The following is a 13,696-nucleotide window of genomic DNA, read 5'->3' as shown; positions in this document are numbered from 1 at the left end:
TTCCTAAATTCTCTTTCTGAAGATTCATCACTTATATATAAAAATGCATTGGAGTATGAGCATTGATCTTATATCCTGCTATTTTACTGAATTCCCTTATGAGTTCTAAAAGTTTTCTGGTGGAATTTCCAGGTTCCTCTAAATATATAATCATGTCATCAGCAAATAGGGATAGTTTGAGTTCTTCTTTTCCTATTCGTATCTGGAAATTCTATTGAGGAAAGTAGTTGTTTAGAAAACTCTTTGAAGGTATCACCCCTTTAGCCAATTATATTGGTTTAGTTTTTGTAGGTTATCTGGAATTTTAGAAATTATATTCAGTTTTTGTATTTTATCTTTTTAATATTTTAAAATTTTTGTTCTTTTTAGTTTTACACTACAGTATAGTATAATTTGACTTATTTATACAAACATGGTTTACATCTTATTCTAATTAAGATCCCACTCTTGTGATTGTACATGATGTAGAGATTCACTGTGGTGTATTCACATATGTCCAGTTATGTCAGAATCATTCCACTATTTTTCCTATTCTTTTCCCCCCCCCGCCTTCCTTTCATTTACCTTTATCTAATCTACTGAACATCTATTCTTCCCCTCCTTCACTTTATTGTGTGTTTGTGTCCATATATCAGAAAGAACATTTGATATTTGGTTTTTGGGGGTTGGTCTATTTCATTTAGTGTAACTGTCTTCAGATCCATCCATTTTTTGGCAAATGTCATAAAGTCATTCTTTTTTATGACTGAGTAATAATCCATTGTGTTTTTGGTAAGTTTCAAGGTATTGTCAACTATGTGAGGATTTAAATCTAATATCATTTTTATGGAAAATCCATTATTGTGGGAGTATTCTATTGTACAGCATTTCATATACTTTTACACAGTTTTCTGATAGGCTTTGAAACCTTGAAAACTACATTTTGTGTGTTTGTTTGGTCTTTTGTGAAGACTCACTAGCATCATTAATGTCAATGACTTGAAGAAGTGAAGACTCAGGAAGCAATTAAAAAGTCCTGTTCTGTGTTGGATTGGTTACCTAAAGTGTTAGTAAGCTTTTTTGTCCCTGTGACCAAGGACAATTTTGAGGAGGAAGAAAAGTTTACTTGGGGCTCGCAGTTTCAGAGTTCCCTGTTCATTAATAGCACACTCAATGCCTCTGGGTCCAAGATGGGGCAGCACATTATGGGGGAAGGGCCCAGGAGAGTAAACCTATTTAGCTTTATCATGTGGTGGGGTCCAAATGCAGAAGGAGGGAGGAAAAGGCACCCATGGGAAGAAGAAACTTTCCAGGGCACAACGCTAATGAGCCACCTCCTCCAGTCATGCCCCTACAGGTAATGCCCAGTTAGTCCATCCAAACTGAGATTGATGATCCAGTCATCTCACCTCCTACACTTTCCTGGATTAATTAAGAAGCTTCTGGAGGGCACTTCCTACACAAACCATAACACCTGCAGTTATATTTGGGACACAATGCTGCTCATTTGGGTGCCTACATGAGTATTAAGATTGTTCCTACTGTATAATAACTAGCATGGTGTAACAAGGATGGACAATAACTAGCATAACAAACCAAACAGATGTCACTTAACCACGAGTATATTAGTCTGCATCTATCTGGTTTTTAAAAATATATGACATGTTTTTGTATTATTGTCACACAGAGTTCAGTCTTATGTTAGCTAAAGACAGGTAGTTGGGAGATATTTTACTTTCTTACCCAAGCAAGGTATTAGGTAGGAATTATGCAGAGGCCTTTGAATCCTCAAGTGAAACCAAGGAGGTGGTGGCAGTGATAATTAGAAAGAAATGCCCAAGAGAAAGGTAAATCTAAGGAAGGGTATCATAGACTCCTTCATCTAACTGCCTTGTAGTTTCCTTGAGCAGGGACAATCTCGAATACATTTAATTTTATTATAGTTTCAGAGCCCCATTTAAACCTTATAAATCACAAGTTACTGGTCATTTGATGATTGTATTCAAGTATTAAGATGTGCCAGGATTTAAAAAATCCTGGTGTTATCCAAATTAGGTGGACTTGAACAGCTTCTCACCTTACAAGCAAACATTCATATTTGCTTTGCAAATATCTATCTTAGGATAATGATTTTTTTTGTTTATGTTTTCACTCCTTTTTACTTCCTCACTAAAAAGAGTTCTAGCAAGGAAGAAAAAATTTGTATTTGAAGTTTAATACTTTCCTTCAGGGAAGGAACTCTTTTCAGAAAAATAAAATACACAGTTTTGAAAGATGAGGCTCTGGTGACTGGATAGATATAAGATAATATTCATAAAGTTTGCCTAGAAAATACAAAAGCCCCTCCTTATCATCAGGAGATACATCCCATGAATTCAAGTAGATAGTCAAAACTACATCTAGTGGTGAGTACTATGCTGTTTTCTATATACAAATATCTATAATGAAACGATTTATAAACTAGGCACAATAAGAGATTACCAACAATTATAATAATATGATGTAATAAAATTTCCAGCATCATCATTACTTTTGTGTTTTAGAGTCATTATTAAATAAGAGTTAAATAAGACCCCAAACACCATGATACCACTGATCTGGTAACCAAAATGGCTACTAAGTGACCAACAGTTGTGGGTACTCTGGACAAAGGGATGATTTATGTTCTGAACATCTTGGAGCAGGACAGTGTAAATTTCATCACACTGTTCAGAACGCATTCACATTAAAACTTATGAATTATTATTTCTGAAAAATTTCATTTAGTAATTTCAGGCTGAAGCTGACCATGGTTAACTGAAACTGCAGATGTGAAACTGCAGATAAGGCAGGACTAGCAGAACGCTCTGGGGACAAGAGGAAAGGATAGAAGGGGCCACATCAGAAGATAGGAAGCTAAAGACTTTAAATGGAAGCTGGCAAGATATAAATTATTCTGTATTTACTGAAGTACATTTGAAGGTTAGGATATGTTTTACATTGTTTTACTTTTGAAATAATTTTAGATTTACTAAAAAGTAGCAAAAATAGCACAGAGGCTTTTCACATGCTTTTCATCCAGTTTTCCCTAATTTTAACTTGCATTACCAGAATTAGGATATCAAAACTAAGAAATGAACATTGGTATTATACTTCTAAACTACGGACTTTATTTAGATATCATCAGTTTGGTATTATACTTTTAACTAAACTATGTACTTTATTTAGGTATCAGTTTTCAACTAATGTTCTTATTCTGTTCTAGCATTCGGTTCAGAATCCAACACTTTATTTAGTAGTTACATCTAGAATACTTTAGGTATTAACAGTCCCTCAGTATTCCTTATCTTTCATGACCTTGATACTTTTGAACAGGATTGATTGAGTAGCTTGTCAAATATCCCTGAATTTGATTTGGTTTTATTTATCATAATATAAAATTAATGGATTTTTGGAAAAAATACCACTAAACTAATGTGTCATTCTCAATCCATCAGAACAGGATGTTTGAGATGTTGGTAGGTCTCATTTCTGGCAACATTGGTCTTTGTCATTTGATGAAAGTTTTCCCTAATTAACAAAACTTTAGAGAAGAATCTTTCTGACTCTAGACCTCTCTCTTCTTTTTTCTCAGAGCATATACTTTAGAGAAATTGCAATTGTGAATTTTTTCTCTGTGCCTTGGAGATGTAAATTTTATCCCAACTTTTTGCCAATTTCACAAGAAAGGAATATCTTTCTTAAGGAGTCATCCCTTTGAAATGTAGTCATACAGAAATATCGGACCATCTTAAAAAAGGAAAGAAAGAAAAATATGGCTTCTATTTCCAATCTAGTGGGAGGTCAGAAATCTAAATTAAAAAATGAAAACAAAAAACACCAGTTAGTAAACACACTAATATTCTAATCACATGGACCAAACTCCTACTAATGTCCTCTGGTACTTTCTTTTCCACTCACTTAACTCAGTACTTAAAAACTCTCTACCTTTGGTTTCAGCAGAGTTGAGTTCAAGTTCATTCCCTTATGTCAATAGTCCTAACCTTGTATGGTTAACTTGTTTAGTATGATTTTTCTTTGATACCTCTGATCAATTTTAAGGAGTAAGCCATGACTTCTAGATCTTCTGTCTTTTATTAAGTGTGAAAGCCATGCTTTCACCTGCTACCCCATTTTTTACATCCTTAGGTAAAATCAGAGACATTGCAAGTTTAAGTTATTTCTATTCCCACTTTGTAAAACCCCTGTTACCTCTAAATATTTCCCACATGTTTCCATATTCATAAATTACATACATGGATGACTTTTAACTTTTAGAATGTTGGATCACTATAACAGAGTGAGAAGTGAAGTCATAGAAGATTAGCTTTAAATGAAAGCAATACATCAGTAAGGGCAAAAATGCAAAGAAGAAAGATGGCCTATGAGGATATAAAACCCTTGAAATGTATATATTTCTTGAGTGAATTTGAAATTCTCAAAGAATGTAAGATAAGAAGGTTGGGTCAGATTTATTTAAAATATGGGAACTTCAGCTGTCAGTATTAGATCACAAATAAATAGAAACATGAAAACACCCAATAATGGAATTGTAAATAAATATTTATTGAATTTCCAAATTTATATAAAATATTTTCTTTTACCCTTTTTGAAACCTAAAAAATTATAAATAGGTCATGTGTTATATAAAAAAAAAACTTTTTATATTTCGTTGAGCATTATGTAATCTATATTCATAATAAGAATGTTAAAGTATAAATTTTGCACATTCCTTGTATGTGAATGTGACTACAGGTATTATACCTGCTTTTAAATAAAGGGGAATATGATCAGCACATTTATAAGGATCATTAATCATGGTACTATATTTAATCATAACAACACAAACATATATACCCATAATTTATTGACAAATGGCATGAGTATTTGGAGTTATATATCTATATCATATTCAAGTTATTGTTTTATCCAAAGTGTTGCTAGAAAGAATGAAATGTTCAGATTCCTATGAAATATTGGAACAGCAATATGTTAACTATATTTGTATCCACAAATAGATTTAATGCATATATATATATATATTTTTTAGAAGATTATATTTATTGCAAACTATGAGAAAAAATATATGGACATATTAGAAAATGCTTTCTCAATTTAGACCTATTATAGAGGTGCAATATTTAGACTTTTTCAAGATAAATTCTTAAAAATGTCCTCTGGAATGAGTTTTCAAGTTATATTCCATGTAGTCTTATGAACCACTCAAAAGTTCCAATGTAATTTGGTCTTTTTAACACAGGGATATTTTAAACTGAGAGCAAGTTTGTTGAGATATAACTAGTGTGAAATAGACACCAAGTAAATGTTGGGTGGTGATGCTGCAGATGACTCATCATTATTATGACCAAACATAACAGTACTATGCTGTAATACAATGATAGGATGGAGATGTCCTGAAACAAGCTGGAAAGATTATCTATAAGCACACAGGTCTACATTTTATGAGTGGTTTATCTCCTCTTTGATTTTCTTTTCCATCCTTATGGTCAGATTAGCACACCTCCTGTCTACTTCCAGCCAATTTACTGTAAACTGGGGTATGGAATCCAGGTAACTTAACTTGCTTGAATGCAAAGTAAAAGTGAATAGGCTCTGAGTCACATCTTAAAGGTACACAGGTGAATAAAACAAATAGACTTCTAGATTTTGTTGCTTGAGTTCCTCACCATCTTTCTAATATATATTTATTGAATTGTTCATGAATTTATATGTTACCAGTTTGGGTAAAAACTGCATTAAAAAACAGCATTAAAAAACAAAAATATATCAACATCCTGTAATGATGATCCAAGGAAAACACAATGATATTGAATTTGAATTAGTCTAAATCTTTGTAACATTTAGATTTTAGAAATTCAATATACAGGCATTTAGATGTGACTTACTTATAGTTTATTTTTTATAAGAATTTTATAATATTTGGAGTGTTAAGTATGAATAAATAGTATACAGGAATGTTGTAAAATTTCTAGCACAATTTTGGGCTTTTGAATATTAAAAATATAGTATCCTGCAAAAAAGACCATTATTGTTTCCTTGACTGGTCAGAATTCATCTAGAGTAGTATACTTAAGTCTGGAATTGTTTTTATAACACATTAAGATGCTACCAAAGGAAACCCTTCATGCTGATCATATGGACAGTATGCATTTGAAAAGTGTCTAGAACTAATAGTTCTACAAAAAGCGAATAGTGAAAGAATAAGTGAAAGAATTGGAACTACAGTTAATAGCATCTGATTATTGCTTTCACATAACTAAAGGTCCTCATGTGGAAAATGGATTACATACACTCCTTTTGGTTCTAGAAGACTGAATTCAATCTAACATATATACATATTAGAGAGGATATATTAACAACTCTTTTAATAACTAGCTCTGGTCTAAAATAAAATAAAGTGAATCAAAGGTAGAGCATGCCTTTTGCTGAATGATAAAAATAGGACTCGAGTGTGAAAAGAGATGACAGCTCAAGTACAGTCTCATAAGCTAGCTGTACCTGATGTTACTGAGGAACTGGAACTGGTCTTTGGTTTGTTGGGAAGGCGAAGTTAGTGGTGTTATGCCTCTAGAGAAATTGATCAGTCTTGTGAAGATTTCATGCTAATCAAACTCACCAAGTTTGCAATACAAGGTAATAAAGCATACATGTGAAATAAATAATTTTATATAATTATCTCTAAAGATCAGAATAATCATTGAGGCTTGTTATGATAGTTTTGGAAGACAATGCATAGTAACACTCCTGTTTTTTGGGTAGGTATAGAAGTATTTTATTATTTTTTTCTGAATCACCTCAAAGAAATTTCAAACACCATAGTATTTTATTCCCAAATATTTCAGCAGTCATAGCAAAAAATAATGGACATTCTTTTAGATAATCACAATCTGATTATCACACTGAATAAAATGTATAATCACTTCCCATTGCCTAATACAGTCTATATTCAACCTCTCCACTTGTTTCCCAAATGTTTTACACATTTTATTTATTTATTTATTTGTACAACCCAGATATAAACTGGGTTCACAAATAAAACACCACTATTTTTTTATGTAAAAGAAAAAAATTGGAGAAGGGCTTCATCATTTATGGAAGACATTCATGTGTCTCTATGAATTTAACTTCCAATGTTGTGACATGTGATATTAGTCATATCTACTTTATACTATTGTTATTTAAATAGGACAATTTTTCAAAAAACCTAGTGGAATGACTGACATGTGTGAAGCATGATAAAACTTAGTTATCATTATTTTACCATTAGGACATAACTGATTCATCTAATAATCCTGATAATTTAATAGTTAACTATGTTTTGATTCAGTTCCTGAAGCTTATAAAACTTTATAAGTAAAAGGGGGGTAGTTTTGAGTGTTAACCACCATGTGTTAAAAGTATCATTTTATGACAGATGAGGAAATTGAGAATTCAATTTATATTTATACATTTGATTTAGAGGTAATACATTAAAAGAGAGAAATATGCATTAAAGTCCAGTTTCAATCTCTCGGTGTCTTTTTAAAAATATCATAGGACACTTTTCTTAATGGATTCCAGGAATACTTTTTAAATCGCAGTTTAGTATACTTAACATATCAATACATAAATCTTTTTATTAGTTTGTACTAAATTTTTAATTAGGTTGAGTTTTTTCTGTCAGCACTTCAAATTTTCTTAAAATTTGCTACTATTTATGCTTTGTATATATTAAAAACATGCATTTCCCAGATGCCTTTAGGCTTATTTAAAAAGATACATAAATGCCACTATTAAATTTGAGAAACTCTGGAGATAGGAGCGTGAATTACCATCTTAGAAATATTTGTCCAATATGTACATATACCAAGTGTGTATTTTTAATTTATAAATCATTCAATTTTAAATGTCATATTGTAGATAACCACTCATAAGTGATATGAATTAATGAGGAATTTCCTAAAACTAAAAAAATAGTAATTGTGAACTATGTTTTAGCATAATACTATTTGTTTCATCCAATTTCATGCATAGGGAAAATAGTCAAAGTATATGATTAAGTTTCAGAGAAAAATGTTATACTTAAAGAAATGAGAAAAATTTAGTGAACACACATGGATTTAAGCATCAAAGCTACTGCTTACCAGTTGAATAATGTTTTAAAGTCATTTACCTTCCCTTGATTGTAAAATAAGTGATTTGAATTTGGGGGCTTCTGAGAATGAGGTGACTATAATGATCTCATATTTTTAAAGCATTTATTCATTATGGAATACATTTACTCAAAATATCTCATTTGGTTCTTGTCTAGGCTCTGTGAGGTAGGCCCAAGGAATATTTCTTCTAGTATTGTGGACATTTTTGAAGACCAGGTGAAGGCATTTATATTTATATTGATCATAAGTACCATTTACAAAAATACTTAATATATTACAAATTCTTTTATTTCTAGACATAACTCTAGTTCTCACAAAACCTCTATACAAGTTCATTACCATTCTCTATATAATGAAACAAGTTTCAGATGGTTAAGTCACTTGCTACATAGCATGCTTGTCAAAATTGGAAGTTGGATGGAGGTCTGAATGACAATAATTTCTACATTTTTTTCTATTCTGCCACATTTTCCCTTCTTTTCATCTTTTGAAAGAAGTAATGAAAATGATTTAGCATACCAAAATCTTACACAGTCATAATGAATAGAAGGAAACTAAAAGGCAGATCAGATGTGTATTAATATAGTCTTGGAGAAATAATAATGACCTGAGTATGAAAGTGGATGGGAAAATACATGGGGAAATGAATATGATATTCTCGTAGAGGTAGAAGCTTAGCATTTATGCGATGTAGAGAAAATGCAAGATCATTGCTATAAAATTCTGAGCCCCAAACCCTGCTTTTCTTTAGCTCTTGATTATTTCTATTAACAAACACACATCTGTCATGAATCATATCCCTCATATTCTGGGGAAAGAATACAAAACACACAAAAAGTATGTGTAAAGTTGATGATTCTGCTTTCAAAGACCTTTCCTCCTTCAAGTTATACATCTGTGTTCACAAGTGATTAGACTACAAGAGAGGACAACATCAATGCCTGGAGGAAAGAACGGACGACATGTTCTGAAACTTTTAAAAAACTAATTACATACAGCTGGAAAATGAAGAAAGAGATGCATACTGTATGAATTTGGCCTAGAAATTTTATACAATTTGAACCAACAGATGAAAGAAAGGGAAGAAAATGAACAAATTAATTAATGGGCTGCAATAGCCAATAGTTTAGTTTAGTTGGAGAATGGAGAATACAAAACATGGAAGGAAATAAAATGAAATAAGATTAAAAAACTGGTAGAGATAAAAGTTTATAGTGATCCCTGTGACATAGTAATTCTACTTTTAGATATAGACTCAAGAGAAATACACCCATACAGTCCAGGAATTTACACTGTTCATAATAGCCAAAATGTAATAGTTTCCATGAGATCCTTTATAAAAAATAAAATATACCAGATATAAGGTGCATTTTATAGAGTAAAAATATATCTGAATAGAGTAATAAGGATAAGAAGAATATAGCTACACCATGTTGCAATATACTGTTGTGTGTAGTTATATTCTGCTTATTCTTATTTCTCATGCAGCAGTAAGTAGAGTTGCATTTCAAATATATGAATGCTGAACATAAAAAGGCAAACACAAGAGTGCATGTGCTATGACTCCAATTTTATAAGGTGCAAATATCAGAAAATTCTTAGTTTTGGAAATCAAGGTGGTGATTATTCTTAGATGATAGTTAACTGAAAGAAGATAGAAGGTTTATTTGGTGCTAACTATCTTTTTTTCCCCCCTTTATTTGGGTGTTACAATTTGCTCAGTTTGTGGAAATAGTTCTAACTGTACATTTATGATCTGGTCACTTTCCCATATAAATTTCTACTTTAAGGTAATACAATGGTTATGTTTGAGGACTTGATATTCTTTGTTTGGTGAAAGACATGGATGGAATTTCTAGTTGAAGAATTGGCCATTTCCATCAAATTCAGAAAGATGGGATTAAGCAATAACAAAACAAAGGGATTGAAAATAAGAGGAAATTAAGGTCAGAACTTGGACAGTAATAATGTACATAGAAGGAGATAGACATAATGAAAATAAGAAAGAAAGTGGACAAAATCTGCCCCTATCAGAACGGCATAAAAATAAGAAAAGGAAGAATTTTTTTAAAAATGGGATTTTAAGATTGGTTAGAGTCATTCGCACTGAGAAGTATAAAAATCAAAAGGATATATTGTTTGACTAAGTTTGTTTTCATCATGCTGTGTTAAGGTATTTGAAGTATTGTGGTGGACTCATCAATACGTTTCAGGAAGAAAGGTCAGAGCTGGAGATTTTGACAGATGAGGAAATTGGTTTCTCAAAAATAAGTTATTATGCTTTGAAGAACAACTGCATTTAACATGGAAAATGAGAGCAAAATATCATTAAGGAAGATGTGGATATTTTTGTATATGGAGGACAATGTTCCTTATATTTTATTGTCATGATGATAGAACAAAGCCTCTTAGCAAGATTTTCTGGTTTGCAACCTGTTTCAACCATTGACTAACATTATCTTCATCAAATTGCTTAATCTTTTGGAGACAACTTTCCCATTCATACAATTGGAAGAATTGTGACACCTACCTCATAGGGCTGTTATGATTACTGAAACTGAAATAGATACTTGGTGCCTACAGAGTGTCTGGAATACATAAGTGTTCACTATTTTCATAGTCTCTGGCAACATGTTTCACATTCAAAAGATACACAATACAATCTCATTCAAAAGGCAATGATTCACAATCACTTTGATAGCTAATACATATCAGAATTCTGAGCAGGAGTCTAGACATAGAGACACCTGTCCACCAATGCCAGAGATTCTACTTAACCTGATTTGTCTTCAAATTTGTCCCTCAGTTTCTCTTCATTTTGTGCATAAAATAATTCAGTCAAGTAATTTCACCCAGAATCCCTAAATATTATTCTCTTTAGTCTTATTTTGAAATTTTTCAAGTGATTGAAATTGATTGATAGCACTTAATAAATTATTCATAGAAGTACTTAAAACCTTCAGTAAAGGTGTCAGTAATTTAATGTTTCATTGTTGTTGTTCCCCAGTAAAAAAGGACTAGAATTCTCTAGAACTTTTAATTTCACATACTGCCCAACTTTTGACCCTTATCTGTCAGAGATAAAGGTGTGCTGATTGTAATTCACCATGTGAGTTGGAATGTTATTAAGGAAATTGAGTGCAACCAATGAGTTTCCTGTCCATGACAGGGTCAGTCTCAATGTTATCCAATAATCAACTCTGCTCCCTACATGGCAGGTGGGTAGCAGTTGCAATTATTGTCATTTCGTATCTGGGGAAACTTAGGAGGATTAAGTGACTTCCTCAAGGTCAAATAGGAAATCAGTGGCATCCCAAGGAACAGAACTTGAAATATACTTAACCAGATCGCCTCTTGAGTACTTTTTACTTTATTATGAGGTTAGTGAATAATTTTCCATAATATACCATTGTATACTTCAACATTATTTATTAGATTCAGCATTACAGATTTATTACCTCTCAGAATACAAAATAGCCTCAGCTCTCCATTGCCAGTTATTTTTGAAAGTTTGAACACTTTATATGAGAATGCAGAGAATGATAATGACCAGTAGTCAAGTGGAGGAAACTCATTTCTACTTTGGAGGTAGTTTAATGGGTTGATAGCTTATAATTTACTTAACATGCTTGCATATTACTTTTGATTTCGAAAGTACTGAGCTGTGTCTTCATTTATGTGCCTTGCCATATGCCAGCAGCAGTAAAAGTTGCTCTTCTTTTAACATGTCGCATAGGGCACATTTCCTGAAAGAAAAACAGCACCAAGTATTTTCAGATGCTAAGGAAGAGAACTTGTATAGCTCATTAATTAAAAACCTTGTCTCATGAAGCCTAGTTTGATTCCTCAAAGAAAATTAAATAAATAATAAAGAGGAAAAAAAAATAAGTGCTACATATGTAAATATATTTTGACAATTTTGCTATTGAACAAAAAAGAGTTATCATTTGTGAAGCATTTAGTGTGTCTCATGCATTAAGCTAAGGAATTTAAAGTAAAAGTCCCATATTTATTTCCTTTACTATGTTAAAATTAAGGCATGATTAATTAATCCTGAGATTTTTATAGACAACAAGTTATTTTAGACCCTGTGCTAGGCTCATAATAAGTAGAAAATAAAAGACAATTGATACTGATTTTTTGATCTTTATTATTTGAACTTTTCATGGACTATGCTTCTAATTCCTTTTCTTCTTATAGGTAAGCTCTTTGGTCATTATACAGTATTAATTCAGTAAAATATATTTTCATTATTTTGTACCTAGTATCCAGAGTGTTGCAAAGATTTTTGTGATTTCTTCTTATTTTTCCATCTGAAGGTGTCTGAAACATCAGCATCTAAAATACAAAGATGTGACTCATCTAATAAACAAGTGCTACTTACATGATTCATCATTTTAAAAATGTTCCTCCTTAGAACTATGTACACTCACTTTACTACAATAATATCTAAAATTCCTTTGTGTGTGTTGTCTTCTGGTGCTGCTTATTGAACACAGGTCCTTGTACATACTAGGCAAGCTCCCTACTACTGAACTACATGATCAGCCCTGACATTCCTTTTTTGATGATAGAATTGCATGGACAGTCTGGTGAAGTGTTATGGTCTTCATATTTATAATTCAAGTTTTTTTTTTTTTTTTTTTTCTTATAGCAGGGATTGAACACAGTGGCATTTAACCACTAAGCCACAAACCCCAGTCCTTTTTTATTTTGAGACAGGTTCTTACTTAGTTGCTTAGGGCCTGAGTAAGTTGCTGAGGCTAGCTTTGAACTTGCAATCCTCCTGCCTCAGCTACCTGAGTCACTGGGATTAAAGGTGTGTGCCATCACACCTAGCAAGACTCTTTTCTATTTGACAAAACGTAATAGGTTCCAAATGGTAAGACTGTGAATATGGTACTTTGGTAATATAGATTTTTTTTTATCCATCCTGCATTCCAAATTGCAAATGGAAGATGCAGTTTGCACCCATTAAGAATATAACATCTAAAGAATGATATCATGCTAAAGCAGGTTAAGTTTACTCTGCAAAGGATAATAGTACCTCAGTAACAAGTATGCTAATTTGGGAGGACTGAATTAATAAATCCTGCCCACAGTGTTTTTATTCTTTTCTTATAATGATCTGTACACATACACCCAAATATATTTATATGTACAAAATATATAAACATCTTTATGATTTTATCTGTGCACTTATTTTTATACATATAATTTATAAATTTATACTGTTATTGTTTACTAATGCATATTTGATGCTCCTGTAAGGATTTATCTAGCTGTACTTATATACAAACATATAGAGACAGATAGACATAATCTGATTTCAGGTTAAGTTCTGTTGTTTCTACCTTTCAAAATGTACCATTAGCAAAATTAGGATATATTCTAACAAATAAGATGCATGACATTACATTTGAATTCATTTAAAATTTTGAACCACTAGAAATTAGAAAATGCCAGATTTATTTAAGGTATAGATTTAAATTTGCCAGATACCAAAACATACATTACAATTCTCATATGTATCATTGTTCTAG

General features: G+C 31.8%; 1 protein-coding gene across 4 annotated transcripts in view; it reads left to right on the top strand.

Annotated features, from left to right (window-relative positions):
- Ctnna3 (catenin alpha 3) overlaps window positions 1–13,696 on the top strand; it is a 1,721,400-nt gene that overhangs the window by 1,570,799 nt on the left and 136,905 nt on the right. The window lies entirely within an intron of this gene.

This window comes from Sciurus carolinensis, chromosome 5 (genome assembly GCF_902686445.1).
Source record: "Sciurus carolinensis chromosome 5, mSciCar1.2, whole genome shotgun sequence".
In the NCBI taxonomy this organism is placed as follows: domain Eukaryota; kingdom Metazoa; phylum Chordata; class Mammalia; order Rodentia; family Sciuridae; genus Sciurus; species Sciurus carolinensis.
The sequence above is the reverse complement of the archived record's forward strand: the minus strand, read 5'-3'. Positions and strand labels throughout refer to the sequence as shown.